Source organism: Mus caroli, unplaced genomic scaffold (genome assembly GCF_978045245.1).
Source record: "Mus caroli unplaced genomic scaffold, Mus_caroli_1 scaffold_7, whole genome shotgun sequence".
NCBI lineage: Eukaryota > Metazoa > Chordata > Mammalia > Rodentia > Muridae > Mus > Mus caroli.
The window spans coordinates 78073526-78088629 of record NW_028227262.1 but is presented as its reverse complement, the minus strand read 5'-3'; the positions used below and the strand labels follow the sequence as shown (position 1 = coordinate 78088629).

Here is a 15104-nt window from a genome sequence, read left to right as displayed (position 1 = left end):
GCAAACTTTTCCCCACAACAGATACATGAGTGGCCAGTAAACACACACACGAAATGTGCAGCATCGCTATTATGCCAAATCTCCTGCCAATAACCCTTCAATATGACTTGCTATGTTCCATCTGGGCTGCTCTTAACTCCAAGTGGCCAGCCCTCATGGCCATGTTTTCATGACTCTCCTACCCCATGACATCTTCTTCTTTCTCCACCTACCTCTCTCCTCATGGTCTCCTGCCTCAGACTCCCAAGTCTCTCTTCTGCCCAGCTATAGGCAGTAGGCATCTTTGTTTACCAATCAGGGATAACTTGGTAGGTGTATTAGTCAGGGTTCTCTAGAGTCACAGAACTTATGGGTAGTCTCTATATAGTAAAGGAATTTATTGATGACTTACAGTCTGTAGTCCAACTCCCAACAATGGTCAGTAGCAGCTGTTAATGGAAGTCCAAGGATCTAGCAGTTGCTCAGTCCCACATGGCAAGCAGGTGAAGGAGAGAGAGAAAGAGAGAGAAAGAGAGAGAGAGACTTTCTTCTTCCAATGTCCTTATGTAGGTCTCCAGCAGAAGATTAAAGGTGTTCCACCACACCTTTAATCCCAGATGACCTTGAACTCGGAGATCTTCCTGTCTTAATCTTCTGGAATTCATAGCCACTATGCCTCAAGATCTCCATACCAAGATTCAGGTCAGAAACTTCTATCTCCCAGCCTCTAGATTAAGGTCACTGGTGAGCCTTCCACTTCTGGACAGTAGTTCATTTCAGATATAGTCAAGTTGACAACCAGGAATAGCCACTACAGGAGGCAAGTTTACATAGCATCATGTGGATCTATGTGAGAATCTCCTCATCCCTGGGGCCAACCAGGGCCAGTATTTAACATTACACAACATGGCAAAGGATCAAACCTTAACAGCTTGCTTATTCTATAAATGGGAAAATGGCAGTGAAGGAGAGCAATCCTCCCAGCCCCTCCTCCCAGGACTATGTATCCAGGAGTCTGTGATGTATAAATGTAGCTGCAATCCTTTGCTTTTCAATTTTCCATGATGCCTATTTCATATGTCTAGGAAGGAGAATGGAGATGCAGATGAGGGCAGAGAATGGAGATCCCTCTCAAGAGTCACTGAAGATATGACAGCTTGTGTCCAACAAGAGGCAGTCTTGATATGCTCGCTTGAGTGGTAGGGAAGCCTCCTAAGTCAGGTGGTTGATGGAGACTTGGATGGAAAAGACAGAGATCAAGATGCAGGGTAAGTGGGCACCTTCCAAAGCTCCCTAGAGAGGTCCCAGGATGCTCATAGCATCTCTCCAGCAGACTCCAATCTCTTCCACAGAGCCATCCCTGGAAGGAAGGGCTTGGTCATGCTTTCTGATGAAGTTCAGAGAGGCTTGCTGATTTGTATCTTGTTTGCATTCATTTTCCCTTCTAAGGTGGATTTAAGCCTCTTTCTATGACTGTGAGACCCCTCAGTTGCTCATTAGGGTCAGAGAAAGGGTGACATGCTGGAAACGGTGGGGAGGAGGTTTGTGTCACTTCTGCATGAAGGCAGAGTCAATGTCAGAAAGCACTTTATGCCTTAGAGCCTCAGTACTGGAAGCCAACCAGGGCCACGGTACTTTTAGAGCACCACCTCAGTGAGATTTGGTAGCCAGGAAGTCATTGCAGGGACTTGGGCATAGTTCTGGGAATACGGAGTCTGCGCTCCCTGGTCTTCTTTTGCTTAGTCTGAACCAGGGCTACACACAAACAAACAAACAAAACAACAACAACAAAAAAGAGTTAACGGCAAATCGGAGAAGGGGCTACACATAGTACAGGGGTTTCCAAGGCAATACAGAAACAGATTGCAGATATGCACCACTGCGTACAGTTTTACTTTTTACATGCTCCCTTCTATCCATTCATCTATTCCTCAATACATATTTATATCAACCGAAAGAATAATCAGAGAGAGGCTCTAAAAACCAACCAACCGTATTTGGGACCAGCAGAGTGATGCTATGGACTCCTCAGCCACAGTAAATGATGTGCATGTTTGAGAAAGGGGCAAGGTCTTATCTTACATGTAAGTTTGTATTTATTATTAGAGTATACAGTGATGCGTAGTGTCACACACCTGTATAGAGGTCAGAGGGCAGCTTTTCGGAGTCGGTTCTATCAACGGAAGGAAACCTTGCCCCCGAGGCAGTCAGTCTCTCTTGTTGCTTCTCTTGCTGCATGGCATTCTCCAGGCTGACTGACTCAGAAGCGCCAGACAATTTTCCCATCCCGCTTCCCATCTCATCAGAGGCATTCTGGGATTGCAGATGTGCACCGGTGCACATGGTTTTACTTTTGACATGAGAATTGAACTCAGGTCACTCACTGGACATGCACTGTTGACCTGTCTTGCCATTTGGGAAGGCAGAAAGATTTAAGGGGAAAAGGGAGAAACTTCTGAAGATATTTGGATATAGAGTTGCATGTAAGCTATTTGGATATAAGGTTTACTGTTCTTGAAAATATAGAAGGAATTGGTATCCATTCTTTGGTGGAAGTGCTATCTCTGGGCAAGTGTTCTGACCAGCAAATGTGTTCGAATTGTGCCATTCTTAAAAAATATCAAAGATGGACTGACTCGATGGCTCAGAAGGGAAAACTCTTGTTGTACAAGACTCACAGCCTGAGTTCAACTCCTAGAACCTACATAAACATAGAAAGAAAGAACCAACCTTAAGGTCATTCTATGACAGACATCTACATGCAAGCTTGTAGCCCCCTACTTGACACTTGTTCCCCCCTACTATGTCATATCATAGTAGTAATAATACTAAAAAAAAAATGTCAAAAGCAAACTTAGTTTCATAACTCAGTGCACACATGGAAGATGGGCACAGCATTCAGTGTGCATAGAGTGAGAACATTCTCTTCGAGCCTTTAGAAATTTTGAGAGAAAGAGTCATCTCAGAGAGTTGGACATAAGTCTTGCCCCTTCATAACCGCATTGGCTCTAACAAGAAAGACTTCAAAGCTTCCAGGCTTAATATTTACAATTCAACAAAAAACTCTTACTGAATTCACTTTTCTTTGGGAAATGTGAACAAATGTTTCTTCACCCCCAGATAGGGCACCAACAACAGACCAGAGTGAAACTTGGAAAACAGCGAAGTCCAGGTTGGTGAACAAGTGAGTTTATTGGGATTATTTACAGGCCATAGGTGAGGGACCACACTTGGGTGACCTCCAAACAATCGCATCACCACAAAGTCTCACCCCATCCCTGATAATGACTTCATGGAAACTGCGTCACAGAGTCTCACTTTGAGTTACTTTCTACTTCCTGTATGTACATTCTAGTGTCTCCAAGGTCATGTAAGAAGTAGAAGGGTGTAATGGCTGGAGTCCTAGGTGAGGGTCCCATACCCTCATATAGAGTGTTGTGGTCACATTAACATTGCCATAGATCTAACTCTCTCTGTGTAGTTCTTGCTTCACTGGCAAGACTAGCAGGCTTCAGTAGTCTACTCTATGATGGTCGTGGAATAGACATGCTATGCCTAGTGCAGCTCCTGACTCCAGGTTCTGGGCCTGTTTGAGCTCCTGTCCTGACTTCCTTCAATGATGGACAACAGTGTGGAAGTGTAAGCCAAAGAAACCTTTTCTTCCCCAAGTTGCTTTTGGCCATGGTGTTTCATCACAGCAATAGTAACCCTAACTAAGACAAAAGGGAAATCTCCAAATCCCAGGTAAGTGTCCTTCATTCAAATACAAACAGTTACCCTCTGTTCAGGACGAAACTATGAAATGAAGGCTTGTTAGGGAGTAGAGGCCTCTGGAGATAGCTCTCAGAAGGTCTGTCTTCTCTGCTGCCTCAGGAGGGTGTGAACTCAGTCAACATACTTTCCCTCAAAGCCGAGTCTCTCTGCTAAGATGGGGTAATTGTCAGCATCTCGTCTGCCAAACAGGTGCTTAGGAATGCGCTCAGATGTGAGTGAGCCTAGGTAATATTGGACAATAAAGGTAGTCACCACATCCTGGCTGTTCCTGTGGGCATAAGTGAAAATTGGTAAGCTATGCCATGTAGGATAAAGTTCACCACTGAATGTTGGCTGTTCCCGCCAGGGCATACATCTCTGTAAATAAAGGTTTGCTTCCCTCTTTGAATCAGCATTGCTGTTCTTCCTCAAGACATTGAGGTTTCCCTTTGCCCTGGTTTTGAAAACTAACTCCGTTCCAGGATATTATCAGCAAAGGCTGAGAGGGCTGACAGCCCTGGTCCTCTTAAGTTATCAGGGAATAGTTCAGTCAAATAAAATGTGGTTGAAATTTAACTGAATTGTCAAAAGCTCCAGTGAAATGAAGAATTTGGGCCAGAGGTGTCCACCTGACTGAAAACGATCCTCGTACACACGCCTATCAGCCAGTGGCGTGATCTGTCTCACCACCCTCTGTGGGCAATGCACGTTTTGTAAGTTCTCTGTATGCCATGGAATTCTGTATTGTCTCTGCTATTTCTTGAGAACATTGCCCACCAAAGGCATGGGTTTTAGAGTGTCTATGAAATGCTGTTTGACACCTTATAGTTCTGATCCTCTCGCCTCCACCTCCATGGCATAGGCATGTGCCATCATATCTGGTTTTATGCTGTATTGGAGTGACAACCCAGGTTTCCATGCATAACAGGCAAGTAATCTGCCAACTGAGTTGCATCCTCAACCCTTCCGTGAATGTTTATAAAGATGCCGTTGAGTAGACTCCAGGCTTCTCATAGATCTCCCTTCTGTTTCATCTTTACTCTTTGAAAGGCTTTTGTTGTTGTTGTTGTTCCCATAGGTAATCAAGGATCCTGACAGGAGGCTCCTGAAAGCAAGGTTTGTGGTACTTGATTTATTTTTATCTATCCAATCAGCCACTCAACATACATGACCTGAATGCCTTTCTCAACAACATTCTTAAGCCCCAGAGATACAGATAAAGATGCATGCAAATCCCTCAGAAAGTGATATATAATAGGCAAAAGGAAACAAACAAAACTATTATTACAAACCCTCAAACACTGTCTCTAGTTTCACACTGGACCCTTGACTAATTCGTAGGTTTATTTCCCACAAGTTAAAACCTTTCCAATCAGATACTGGTAAGCCAAAAGCAAAGAATAGCAACTGTGTCTTTTTATTTGTAAGAACTTCTTTTCCAAAACTGCTAGCTCTTTAAACATTTAGGAACCCACAGAATCTCATCGGTTGAGGGATGCTCTGCTGGCTGGCTTTATGTCACCTGGAAGCTAAAGTCATCTGAAAGGAGGGAACCTCATTTGAAAAACTGCCCAGTGCCTTCATGAGATCAGGCTGTAGGCCAGCCTGGGAAGCAGTGGCTTTCAACCTTCCCAGTGCTGCAATCCTTTCCCACAGTTCCTTGTGTTGTTTTCATTGCTACTTCATAACTGTAATTTTGCTACTGTTATAAATTATAAGGTAAATATCTGTGAAAGGGTTGTTTGATTCCCCACAGGGGTCATGATCCACAGGATAAGAACCACTGCTGTAGAACATTTTCTTAATTAGTAATTGATATGGAATGGCCTAACCCACTGAAGGTGATGCCCAACTCTGGGCTGGTGATCCTGGGTTCTACAAGAAAGTAAGCTGAGCAAGCCACGAGGAGCAAGTCAGTAAGCAGAATCCCTCCATGGCCTCTGTGTCAGCTCCAGCTTCCAAGTTCCTGCCATGTTTGACTTCCTGTCCTGACTTCCTGCCTTAATGAAGTGTAAGCCAAACAAGTCCTTCCCTGCCTACACTGCTTTTGGTCATGGTGTTTTTATTGCAAATATCAACCACCCAGAACTCCCAGGGACTAAGCCATCAACCAAAGAGTATACAGGGAGGGACTCAGGGCTCCAGATGCATATGTAAGAGAAGATTACCTTATCTGGCATCAATGGGAGGGGAAGCCCTTGGTCCTGTTAAGGCTGAATGCCCCAGTATAGGGGAATGCTAGGGTATTGAGATGGGAGTGGGTGGGTGGTAGAGGAACACCCTCATAGAAGCAGGGGGAAGAGGAAAGGTTGGGGGAAACCAGGAAAGGGAATAACATTTGAAATGTAAAAAAATAAAATAACCAATAAAATTAATAATAATAATAATAATAATAATAATGAAACCCTAAAACAGATGTGAAGCAGGGAGGAAAGTCAAAACAGACCTGTTAACAATCTGTCTTTTGCTATTTCTGTTGGGCCATTGGTACAGGCTCTCAGTCTGCTCTCAGATTTTTATTTTCTTTAATATTTGCTTTATTTTTAACTATGTGTACATGTACACAAAGATGCCCTCAGAGGCCAGAAAAGAGGGTCAAATTTTTTTGGAGATGGAGTAATGGGCAGTTGTGAGCCACCCAACATGAAGGCTGGGAACCAAATTGGGTCCCCTTCAAGGACAGTAAGTGTTCTTAACTATTCAATGTCTCTTTGGCTCCAGACCTCGGGATGTGAAGGGTATGGAATATCTGACAATGGACAAATCATCTGCCAGAAGCTAAAGGAAGCTGAGAAAAAGTTGTTTCCTCAATACTCACTGAGCCTGCCTGAATACCCTGAACCATAAAGCCTCTGGTTGGAAACAGAACGGAACCTCCTTCCACCAATCACCTTGACAACCAGAAGGAAAAGATGTGAAGCTGGGTATTGTTGAAGAAGAGGGCAATCCAAACAACGGCTCTATAGTAAGAGATATGAGAGGAAAATCCTTCTAGGAGATGGGGAAAGAGAGGCTGGCTGCTTCTCTTTCCACTGTGCCCCTCAGCAGATGGCACAAACATCACCATGGTGACCACATGAAACTTCTGAGGCTGCATCCAACTCCTGCCATCCCTTCATGCTCACCTGTCCTGGATCTCTAAGAGGTCTGTTAAGACTGCAGAAACTCTCCAGTCCAAGGCTCCTGCTTGTTCCTACGTTCTAATCTCCTGTTACCAGAATCTGTCATATCTTCAGATGCCCTACCCTGGTCATTGCCTATGCCTCTCGGCCTTGGCTTTGCTTCCTTTTTTTATGATTCAAATCCTAATCAATGTGGATTGCATCCACACCTACAGGCAACAGCCACCTGCAAGCCTATAGAAGCAAGGACACTATCCCACACTCCATCTCAAGCCTTCTTCTTCTTGGTCTTTCAATACTTTAGTGACCCATCTCATCAATGAAATCTGCTCTTTTGCAACTTTTAGTTAAAATGTGCTTTCTATACTAGACTAAATTATTACATTCCTAATCTATGTCAAGAACCTATCTTCTAGTAGAAGGAAGGAAATTCAAGTTTTTTCTAAGATGTTCCTTATTCTTGGGATTAAGGAAGTTGCTCAGAGAGTGTTTGCCAGCATGTATGTTCAAGGCCATGAGCTCAAGTCCCAGGACCACAAATAGGGGAGAATGAGCTATAGCTCAGTGGTAGATTTGCTTTCCTAGCAAATGTGAGGCTCCAAGTTCAATCTCTACTCCCCAAACAGACAAAGCACACTTGACTTCATTCTAAATAATAATATTTATAAGACAGTGAGTTATATCTGGTGGTGGTGCACGCCTTTAATCCCAACACTCAGGAGGCAGAGGCAGGCAGACCTCTGAGTTTGACACCAGTCTGGTTTACAGAGCGAGTAACAGGACAGCCAGGGCTGCACAAAGAAACTCTGTCTCAAAAACAAACAAACAAACGAACAAACAAACAAAAAACAAACGAAAGACAGAGAGTTGATGTATATTTTCTAACATAAATTAGATCAAATCCATAATCGCCATTACTAAAAATGCCTATCTGCCTCTATGCATCTGCACTGTACTGGGGGAGCAGCCTCCTTCCCATCTGCTGAGGCCCTGTCTCCAGCTCCCATGCCAGCTTCCCCACTCCAGCTCCTCCAGTCTCCTAGATGTCTTTCTATCTCTTACACATAACTTCTGCAGCAGGCATTTTTATGCTTCTGAATGAGTTGTCATCTCTTCATGAAGATATCCTGACTCCTTCACAACCAGAAATTTCTCCTTACTCTTAATTCAAATCGTCCCTACATTTTGAGACTTTTTTTTCAACTATATTTGATCTAAAAGGGGGCTTTAATTTTCTTCATGGTCCTTACTACAAAGTTTCTTTGTAGATTTGAAATAGAATCCCAGCACAATTTTCACACAGTAGGTCAGAGTATTCTTGTTGAGTGGATAATCGGGTACATAGTTTATTCATCAGAAAAAAATTAAGAAATAATGCTTACCTTATAGTATTATTTTGAGAGTTCAGATAGAGAAAGTACTAAGTGTTCAGTCAACTCTTCATCTCTTTATCCTTTTATCTCTATTAATATAATAGAGTTAAAAGAACAGACTAAAAGTTGGGGTTTAAATAGGGATGTTATTGTGCACAGAGACCCCAGGAAGTCTTTCTGCAGAGAGTGCCTGTTGGATGCCTGTGTGTGGCCACAAAGGCTCAGGAAGGCTGTACTTCTATCTACCAAGAGCTCAGCCGCTGGAATTCAGAGGGGAGGGGAGGTGTGGCAAGTTGGAAACTGACTGCTTTGAAGGGTTATGCAAACCTGGAAGCCAATTAGGCTAACACTCAACCCTCAGAGGGCAAGGGACAGAGAGACACCAGAGGACAAATAGTGTTTGCTTTTGCAGTCAAAATAGGGACCTTACCTGTCAGGCTAGTGATATATTTTGTGTTCTTTAATTAGAACAGTCCGCACATTCTTTGAATCCCTTCCCACATCACCCCAGCCTGTCAAGAAGTCATTGAAGACCATAAAGCAATGATCAGAAGGTCTCATTTTAGACAAGGACAGGTCTAAGAAGTCACTGTATAGAGAAAAGGTTGTCTGTTGAATGCACTTATCGTGTGTGTGTGTGTGTGTGTGTGTGTGTGTGTTTAATAGAGAAATTTACAGGCCAGCAAGATGGTTTAGTGAGCAAAGGTACGTGCAAGCCTGGTAACCTGAGCTCAATACCCAGAACCCACATAAAGGTGGGAGGAGAGAATAGGCTCCACAAAGTTGTCTTCGGACCTTCACATGATCACAGTGACGTGTGTACCACCCCCATTTTCATACCGTACACACACACACCCACCAATAATATTTTAATTAATTAATTAATTAATTAATTAATTAAGAAAGAAAGAAGGAAACAGAGGGATAAGCAAGATGGCTCAGCAATTAAGGGCGCTAGCAACTCTTGCAGAGGGCCACAGTTCAATTCCCAGCACCCTCACATAGCTCATAGCTGCCTGAAACTCCAGTTCTAGGGATTTGCTGCTCTCTTTTGGCCTCCGTGGGCACCAGACATGCATATTGTGCAAAAACATTCACACAGACAAAATATCTATACACATAAAGTAAAATGATGATAGAAGTGCCATGGTCCAGCCACGGCACTAGACACTGAGGAAAATAGCAATAGGTGCTCTTGGAGGCTTTCGGGTTTTGCAAGGGCAAAAGTTGCTTGCTTTTGGTAATATTTACCTTTCTTAAATTTTACCTTTCTATTCTGTGGCCAAAACTTGCTGGCTTCTGGCTATTAACACCTGCTGTTTGGCAGCAGAGATTAAGCAAGGACTTTTATTACTCACTCAGGCTTTTCGTTCTTTTCCTCCTGATCAGGAGAGAGGCTGGGGGTTCTTAACTCTTTCTGAGCCAAAGAAAAAGGAAAAGAAAGTCACAATAGCAGAAAAAACACTCACTCTAGATGAAAAAGAAAATAGGCTTGGATCTTTATTTTCTGCTTTCAGTATATATACTAACTCTATAAAATTACCTTATACAACTAGCAGGTAAACTGTTATAACAGAATAATTGATAACATGATTTTCTAATTACTTTTACATTACAAGTAAGTTCAATAAGTTTAAGACATTAATTCATGCCATAAATCATTAAGACTTAAGGAATAACAGCAGAATTGTTTACATATCTTTCCATTAAGACTAGCATCTGACTAAATGTTCATTATCTGTTATTAACCCCATAAGTTCATTATAAGTTTAAAGCAATAATTTGTATGTGACAAGTTAGCATGGTTTTGTCAAGAGGCAAATCATCTGCTTTGTGTCTTACTAGTTTTGAAGTTTTGTATGGATAAACTAGTCTACATTTTATTTTTCATCCTTGCACCTAAAATAATTGTCCCTTCCAAGTTTATTACCTTTAGTTACCAGAGAGTGGTCTCAGCTAACCTAGAAGGAATGTTTCCCATGATCATAAATTTGTTCCAAGCCTGCTTTCTTATCCTACTGCAATTAGCTCATGTCATATAAAGGTTTAAAGAGTTCTATTTGCAGTTTTTCATTCTATAGAGGGCTCAAAATTATTTGTATACATTTGGGGATTCTATAAAATCATTACTAGAAATTATGAAATCATCAATTTATCTATACAACATGACTACATAAGAGTATGTCTTCATGTTGGTCTTTGAAAAATCTGCCCAATAGGGTGGGCTATAATGCCCAGGAAATCATTAGGCTATGTAATAGTGACAGGAAAGGCATATCAGCAGTAAATGCAATCCTGGGGTGAAATCTCTGAAGGCCCTGCAATTCAGAGTTTACCCATCAGCCATGCAAAAGGATGGTCCATCTCCAGAAAAGTCACTCCCGTGCCTTAGTCTTTTGTAAGTGGTTCTGCCATAAAGCATTTTTTTTTAAAAAGAAAGACATTTACCTTGTGATGGTTGGGTTGGCTCAACAGTTGGAGAAAGGCACACTTACCACACAAGCTTTATAACATGTTCAAGCCCCAGAACCTGCAGCAGGAAGACAGCATCAACTCCCCAAAAATTGTCCACACTCATCATATGTACACACACACACACACACACACACACACACACACACACCACACCACAGCACAAATAACAAATTATAAATTAATTTTTTTAAAAAGAAATTCACTTTAAAATAATTCTCTGTATGCATATACTTTTGCCATTTGTTAAAGATAGGAGCAAATTTGCATATAAATAAGATGAATGTGCTTGTTTATTTTTACATGGATAAATCTTGACCTAATATTTGACACTATAGGGTATGGGTACTGCAACATGTTTCAGAGTTGATCAGAATTCTGATTCTAGAGTGGTCAATTCTGAAAATATGACTTCACATAAATACATCATACAAAATGGAAGAAGTGCATACAGGACCATTTGAGAAGTTGGAAATTCTGTCCAGCCCAAAATTCACTGAATGATTTTTTTTTTAAATAAAACTCACTCAGCAATGGAGACGGGATTTTTAAAAAGCCAAACATCTTAACACAATATAATCTAAAGATATACTACTTTGATACCTATATGCCAAAGAATGGCATTAAAAAATATTGCCTTTGCTTTCTATAATTAAACTGTGATGTTTCTATAAGAACAGAAAGCTTAGTGTGCACAGTCAAAATACCGTGTCCATACTGGTCTTAGCCAGTGTCTAGTGCTATGAAAAGACATCTACCATGATCAAGACAACTCTTATAAAAGAGAGCATTTAATGGAGGAAGGCTGCCTTACAGTTTCACAGTTTAATCCATTATCATTATGGTGGGGAGTACCGTAACACACAGGCAGACATGATGCTAGAGAAGTAGGTGATTGCTCTGCATCTAGATCCACAAGCAGCAGGAAGAGGGTGACACTGGGCCTAGTGTGGGCTTTTGAAACCTCAAAGCCAATCCCCAGTGGCACACCTCCTCCAGCAAGGCCACACCTCCTACAACAAGGCTACATCTCCTAGTCCTTCCCAAGTAGTTCCACTCCCTGATGACTAGGCATTAAGATATATGAGCCTATAGAGGCCATTCTCCAAATCACCACAACAACATATAATAGTTTGGACCCTGAGCCAAGGTTCAAGCAGCCATTCTCTGGCATTTAACGTCATGGCAGCATGCTCAGTGCAAATGTGTGAGTGGTGTTTTCAGAACAAAGGCTGGAGTTATAGGCCAGTGGTAGAGTGCTTGCCTAACATGTGTGAAGCCCTGGGTTCAGTCCTTAATATGAAGTTTTAAAAAATTTCCTGAAATAACAATTAACCTATGCCAGAAACATTTGGGACTCAACACACATTTGATTTTTGAATTAATTTTTGGTTGTTGTGGGTTCAAAACCTTCTATTTTTCTTGAATTCCTCACTGAGTGAACTTTCTTTATAGTTCCTTTCATGCCACTACCTGTGCTTTTAAAAAGGATGTATCTGGAGGACATCATCCTGAGTGAGGTAATCCAACCACAAAAGAACTCACTTGATATGCACTCACTGATTAGTCGATATTAGCCCAGAAACTTAGAACACCCAAGATACAGTTTGCAAAACACAAGAAAATCAAGAAGAAGGAAGACCAATGCGTGGATACTTCATTCCTCCTTAGAATATGGAACAAAATACCCATGGAAGGAGTTACAGAGACAAACTTTGGAGCTGAGGCGAAAGGATGGACCATCCAGAGACTGCCCCTCCCGGGGATCCATCCCATAATCAGCCACCAAACGCAGACACTATTGCATATGCCAGCAAGATTTTGCTGAAAGGACCCTAATATAGCTCTCTCTTGTGAGGCTTTGCCAGTGCCTGGCAAATGCAGAAGTGGATGCTCACAGTAATCTATTGGATGGAACACAGGGCCCCCAATGGAGGAGCTAGAGAAAGTACCCAAGGAGCTGAAGGGGTCTGCAACCCTATAGGTGGAACAACAATATGAACTAACAAGTACCCCCAGAGCTCGTGTCTCTAGCTGCATATGTAGCAGAAGATGGCCTAGTTGGCCATCATTAGGAAGAGAGGCCCCTTGGACTTGCAAACTTTATATGCCCCAGTACAGGGGAATGCCAGGGCCAAGAAGTGGAAGTGGGTGGGTAGGGGAGCAGGGTGGGGGGAGGGTATAGGGGACTTTCAGGATAACATTTGAAATGTAAATGAAGAAAATATCTAATAAAATTTTAAAACAAACAAACAAACAAACAAAAAACAACAAGGGTTCCAAGGACTGAACTCAGGTTGCCAGGGCTACGCAGCTATCACCTTTACTGGATGAATCTCCACAGCCATTTGTAACTGTGGTTTGGCATCGGTTTGGACTTTTGTCCCCCTACCCCACTCCTACCCAGTTTTCTCCTTCAGAAGATAGACTTCTAAAAAAACAAAACAACAAAACCCTCACCATGGTCTGTTAAGACAGGTCTCACTTTAGGCCAGAACATAGTTGCCACAGGGAAATTCAGAAGTCACATAGTTGCCACAGGGGAATTCAGAAGTGAGACCAGGACTATGTGTACAATAGGCAAATAACTGTCACCAAGCAATAGCCCCAGCTGCAGGGAAGTTCTTTAAAGGACTGACTAGTTTGCCCCAAGCCTGGCTGGAGAGTGGGTGTTGAACCTTAACAGTTTTCAGATGAACTCACCCCTCACCCCAGGTTCTAGGAACTCTGAGGAAAGTAGAAGCTTCATTGAAAAGCAATGAGATCAGGCTAGGTCGTTTGGGCCATTGCCAGAGCGGGACACAGACTCAAGTGGCCAGTAGCTTGGGTCCACATGGCCTGTACGCAAAAACCTAAGGCTCCAGCCTGTAAGAGACTCAGCAGAACCATCAGCAAACCCGAGACTGGAGACACTACCCACTAGGCCACAGTGATGGGGAAGAAGACTCACCCCACCCCACCCCTGCCAAGCCAAGTGATAACTTATAATTGCGACCTAGACCAGGGACCCTGCTAAAGAAACTGTCAAGGGCAAAAAGCTAAGTGTTCTGACCCTTTGTAATTAGAGCTTCACGTTCTCAAAGGACTCAAGAGTTTTCACCAGTCCAAGAATATTATGACCATAACAGGTAAGGAAAATGGAGCCCTGATGATGCTCAAGGGTCATTAGTAGGCTTAAGGAAGAGCAGTGCTTCACCCAAGCTCTTAACTTCTGTAGCCCAGGGCTGAGAACAGAAGAGACTGCATCTTTGAGCCGATCGCAGTCCAAAGCTGTGCCTGGGGTATTGGAAGGTTTTGTGGTTTTGTTTGTTTTGTTTTGTTTGTTGACGCTACGTGAACTTGTCATTGTAGTTGACCTTTGACTCTTTACCTGGCTGCTCAGTGAGTAGGTGGAATATGTCATCATGTTCACCTAATTTTTATGTAAAACTATGTACAACTGTGACTTTAATTTGCTTATTATTGTTGTTGTTAATTTTTACTGTGTATATGTCTCTGTAAGTTTATAATGCATGATTGCAGGTGGCCACAGAGGTAAGAAGAGGCCATCAGATCCCCTCGAACTGGAGTTGCAGGTGGTTGTGAGCCACAGGGGTACTGGAAAGTGAACTCTGATCCCCTGGAAGAGCAGCAAATGCTATCAACCATTGAGCTATTTCTCCAGCCCTGATTTTTTTTTTTGAGATAAGCTTTTTACACTGCAGTCCAGATAGCCTCTAACTTACTATGTAGCCCAGGTATGCTTCATACTCAAGGAAATCCTCCTGCCTCTGCCTCCCAAGTGCTGGGATTACAGGTGAGAGCCACACAGTATTGCTTTTGGAAATAGCCACTAACTTTGTGGCTTGAAGACTCATGCATCCCCCTCAAAATCTTGACTTAAGAACGCTATTAGTGTTGTCTACAGATGGGCATGCCTGAGGTGTGAGGTCTGGGGCAGGGGGCAAATCCTCGTCTTACATCTCCTAGCCTGTTTTCCTTGTTTCCTTCCTGTTAGGCTGGCTGCCAGTCTAAAAGTCTGCTGCAGCATCTCCATCTGCTGTGCCAGGTCCTGGACCAGCCTCATGTCCCCAGAGTTGGTCCCCATTTGTAAGGCATTTCCTACACGGGGTAGACAGTGAGTGAGAGGCCAAGCAGAAGTTCCATTAGAACTTGTGTTGTAGAGTTCATGTGTCCTTCTCTTCCTCGGATTCCAGAAAAGCTACCCAAGACCCAGGCTTTCCCAGAGACCTCTGGAATTGATGTTGATTTGCCCTAGGTAGGAAGTTTCATGCCTTCCTTCCCATGGCTACCTTAGACTCCAGAAAGCTGCAGCTTAACATCTATGACCAAGGGAAGAAGACATGTGTGAGACATGTCAGGTATTGCTTTTACATGAGTATGATGTCCCTCGGGCAGCTGGGTG

The 15104-nt window shown here is 42.8% G+C and overlaps 1 long non-coding RNA gene across 1 annotated transcript; it reads left to right on the top strand.

Moving 5' to 3' along the window:
• Nucleotides 1-4336: 4336 nt before the first annotated feature.
• Nucleotides 4337-10305, top strand: LOC110296753 (uncharacterized). The gene is made up of 4 exons (XR_015047618.1): nt 4337-4660; nt 4811-4848; nt 5489-5743; nt 6454-10305. It is a non-coding gene; the product is annotated as an uncharacterized LOC110296753 (long non-coding RNA).
• The last annotated feature ends 4799 nt before the right edge of the window (nt 10306-15104 follow it).